Here is a 4,753-nt window from a genome sequence, read left to right as displayed (position 1 = left end):
TTTCTGTGTTTGAATTCTTGCTTTCATAGATTTTCCCATTTCAAAAGCTCCACTTAATGACTCTTAAGCTACAGATGCATTAGCACGCAACATAGTTTCACCAAGCCAAAAAAATAAAATAAATAAAGCCCATGCAAAGGCATTTCTTTGTTTGCTGAATCCAGATGTGAAAAAATTAGCAGTCATTGTCTCTTCTCCCTGTACGGGACATCTGTGTCATATGTGAGTTTCTGCCATAAAATGCAATATGTGACCTTCAACTACTGTGTAAAATGAGCTTTCCTACACAGCTTTGAAGAACTCCCTGGGCCGTTCTTCACAATAGACTCAATAATATACAGTTAACCTTGGGATAAGATACAAATCTCTAACACATTCTTTTGCCCTGCATAAACTGTCAGTGATATGACTATACAAATACAGAATTGTTTGTGCAAAACTGAATGTAGCATTAAATCCTGGGATGTTTTTGCACAGTTGTTAATGCGGAGCATTACAGAAGTGAAGTAACAGTTGGTTGACTAGAAATGGATTAGAAAATCACTGTTGGGATTTTGGGACCACATAAGATGCAGAGAAAGAACCACAGAAGAGAGGAAGGAGGAAACAAACAAACAACTGTAGAGCTAAAACCAGAAGAGATCTAAAAACAGAAGACTTATTACTGCCTGCAATAAAGCACTAAAAAAATTTCCAAAGCAAAATAGGTGTGAAGATGGTGCTTCATGAGAAGGTAGGAGAGGAGAACGGTACAAAAGTCTTTATCAGTGAAGGTACAATGGATCTGTAACACTTTTATAATTAGCAATGACTTCTGAAAATTAATACCATGTAGATGCTAACAGTGGAATAAGAGTTGTCTAAGAACTAAGTCATTGTATTTCACATAGAAATGTAGATGTTATAGCCCATATTAATTCAAAATTCTTAGTAAGACTAGAAGTCTTACTGTAATTTCACTGATTTTTGTCCTCTTTTTTTTTTTTTCTTGCCTTTGCCAGCTCTTTGAAATTATTTTCCAAATGCTACATTCCCATGAAATGATAGATACCTGGGCCTGATGGTGCTCTTTCAAAACTGTACATTGTGACCACATATAACTGCAGCATCTTGTCCTATTCTGTCAAACACTGCTAGGTGGATGAAAGCAACCTGTGTTTTTAATAGTTTGAAAGAAAGCCAACAAAACTGATTCTGGCAAGAGAAGGCATTTTTCATTATCTGCTGCTCCATAGGAAATACTTACCAGAACAAGACAGACTTTTTGGTCGAGACAGTGGTGCTTTTAAGTTTAAGCTGTGACTTTTTTCCAACAGGTTTGTATTTGTAAGCAACTTTAAATTAGGAAATCCAGAATATAGATCTCCTCCTAAAATCCAGTCAGTTTCCAGGTTCTTTTAAATTGTTAAATTATATGTAGAGGTAAGAATTCAAAGCTGTATTGCTTCAGATGTCTAGAAGGTAAAACCCAAAAGACTGGCTACAAGCTACGTCATACATTAGTATTCCTGTAAGTTTTAATTTACTATTCTGTTTGTATTTTACATTTTTTTTTTTTCTCCTTGCTTTCTAGGGCTATCAGTAATCCCTGCTTCACCCCCCCCCCCCCCCCTTCCAGCCTTGAGGAACAAACCTGTTTCCTGTACTAGTGTTTGACATAAATGAGAATTTGCTTGTATGATACTTGTTGATTAACAACAGAAGGATTTTTTTAAAGAAATATAAAATGTATTCTAAAAGTGCATGTTCATTAAAAAAAAAAAAAAAGTAACTTTTGTGTTTAAGTGCTAAAAACACACATTTCTAACTGGGGTAAGGCTGAATGTAGTTTTCATTGTTCAGTGCATCTCATCTTGATCCTCTGTATTTGCCCTTTGGGGATCTGCATAAATTACACAAATTATTTAATGAGCTGAATTGTTCTCTACTCTGTTGCTCTTGCTCCTACAAGTTTTGTATGATATCTGGACAAAAACTTTCTATTTTCCCATATCTTGCTTCTTTTACATTTGTAACAACTGAACGTTCATGAAGACAAAAATGCTTTTCATAGTTGTTGCAACCTGTTTCAGGAGAGATACTCCCACTACGCCTTCTTATGAAAAATCAGCTGTTCTCTTGCTGTTTCTTTCCCATAATGTGTCATTTTAGATTGTGAGTGTACTTAATTTACTGATAGGCAAACTTCTGATTTCCTGTACAAATCTCCAACAATATTTTGCTTGTCATAGTTGCTTTGAAAGAAAGGGAAAAAAAAAACACAACCCCCCTGTGCATTTAAAAAAGAAAGTATCATCAGAATCTCTTAAGTGAAGGTAAGGTAACAAAGAAGTACAAAAACTAAAAGGCTCCTATTTATTGAATATGCTTAGGTTCTGTGCTACCTTTAAGGTAGGTGGTTAAAACAGTAAGAGAAGTTTCCTGTACTAAAATTAAGAATAGTAATAAATTAAGTGGGGGGAGGGGGGAGAGGAGGAGGGGAGGACTGAGGTGTTTTTGCTCAAAGAAAAGCTCCACACAATACAGATTACAGAGACCAAGAGCCTAGTGGAAAGACCAAAGCACAGGATATATACAGAGTAGAGATGGAGAAATAAATTTCTGACCTGTATGACTACAAAATTTTAGATACCCAAAAAGATTGTGAATCAAAACAGCAAAAATAAGAGTGGATGGGGCTTCGGTAGTACAGCACAATTGGAAAATGCCTGTTAACTACTCAGGAGAATAAAACAAATGAACAGTTCAGAAGCTCAGGGCTTTGTTCCTGTGCAATGCTACTTTTATGAAAATCTTTAGTGTCTTCCAGAGAGTAAAGATAAATCCCACTGAAAGTGAGACAACAGCGTTTTATTTGTTGGAATTACTGATGAGCTGACAAGGATGTTGCCCTCTGATTCAGCTCTAACAACGCACTTTGCTCGTGGTTTGCTGTACTAAAGGCAGCAGTGTATCCATGCAGGGAGCGCCATAGCAGCAGCAAAAGATAATCGTTGTCTATCTGGTAACACTTCAGCATGCAGCTTTTATTTAACACCTTTAGCTGTGCCTAAACAAAGAACCCTAGCCTTTGTTCCAGCAAATTAGGAATGGGAAGCTTAATAGGAGTGTATTCTTGTAAAGGTCCCACAGGAGTTGAGATGTATGCTCTTTCTCTTCCCTTATTTATTAAAAACTGATTACCAAGGTATTTGTGTTATGTTTTGGCTTTAATATTCAGAAATGTATGGAATGTTATGTCTAGTTTATATGAAAACTTTGAAGCTCTTGCATGTATGCTTTACTGTACTTAGACCACATGAGACCTTGTCTAAATTCAAAATTTTATCACTAGCTCCAGGTAGAACGTTAGAGTTTAGCTAAACTGGGTTAGGACCTTCTACTGATATTCTTAATTTGGTTCAACTTGACTTCAGCCAGTATTTTCATTTTGATGCAAAATAATCTCTAGTTGCTGTGAACTCTTTTTTGTTTTATTTTAAGCCAATTTAGCTGACTGCACTTGTTTAAATCAATTACCTATGGAAAAAAAATATCAAACTGGAGATGTCTAGTCAGAGTTGGGAATTAAACTGAACTGCTGCAGTAAGTACTTTGATAGGATTGTGAATTAATGAAGGAAAGCTGTACAGATGGTTATAGAAAGGTGAAATAAAAGCAAAGATGGGAGAAAAGGGGAAAGATAAAAACAAAGAGGAAAGAAAGGATATTATTGAAAAACGTGGCAACCTAAGGAGGTGTAAGGACTTTTCTGTGTCGTTTTCACTTGTCCATGCATTGTGCATAAGTTGCATTCTGCATATCTCACTGCAAACACATGCATGTTGTCCTGTTTCAGGGTATTTTCCATTTTGATGCTTCCAGTGTGGGCAAATGAACACTGTTACTGCTGTTATCTGTACCGAAAAAGATGAAGAAATAACCATTCTCTGTGAACGTTTCCTTGGCTCAATTAAGAGCTTTTTATAAATTCAAATTATTATTTTATAGGAATTTGTAGTATTGCTTGTCTGTTAGGTGTTTTCTGTAAATAGCACAGATGATTATTAGTCTAACCAGGAACCCTCAGCTAACCTAAAGCGGGTAGCAGTTGCACTAGTTTAGTACAAACCACGCTGCAGTACCCCTACAGTCAGCGAGAGCTATTTTATCTATCAACTAAGAACAGCCCCGGATGAGGCACATCTCCTTGCACTTTGATCGGATTGATTTCTGCCTGAAATCCCTGCTTGGCTGCAGTGCAAAGCGCTGCTGCACCACAGCCCTGGGGCCTGCCAGCTCCTGGGCAGTGCAGCACAGACTCGCTGGGGCTGGAAACGGGACAAGCGTGACAGGAAGTGTGATTTTTTTCTTTTTTTTTTTTTTGTCTTGTTTTCTTTTTTTTTTTTTTCTTTTCTTTTTCTTTTTCTTTTTTTTTTTTTTTCCCTTTCTTTTTTTCTTTTTTTTTTTTTGTCTTTTTTCTTTTTCTTTTCTTTTTTCTTTTTTCCCTTTCTTTTTTTCTTTTATTTTTGTCTTTTTTCTTTTTCTTTTTTTTATCTTTAATAGCTGAAGCTCTTGGACCAGCCGAACTTGGGGTGTCCTGCTGCTGTCAGCTGTTCTAGAACCTTTTGTCAGAGTTTTACAGCGCTTTGGTAAAACAAACGAGCAAAGTTGAAGGTTGGAGGCACCCTCAGCAGGTGCCGATAGCTAAACCTCGCCGCTGCCTTGGCATATGTATTTATTTATGACACATCTATTTATTTATGACTTATTT

Source organism: Aythya fuligula, chromosome Z, assembly GCF_009819795.1.
Source record: "Aythya fuligula isolate bAytFul2 chromosome Z, bAytFul2.pri, whole genome shotgun sequence".
In the NCBI taxonomy this organism is placed as follows: Eukaryota; Metazoa; Chordata; class Aves; order Anseriformes; family Anatidae; genus Aythya; species Aythya fuligula.
The sequence above is the reverse complement of the archived record's forward strand: the minus strand, read 5'-3'. Positions refer to the sequence as shown.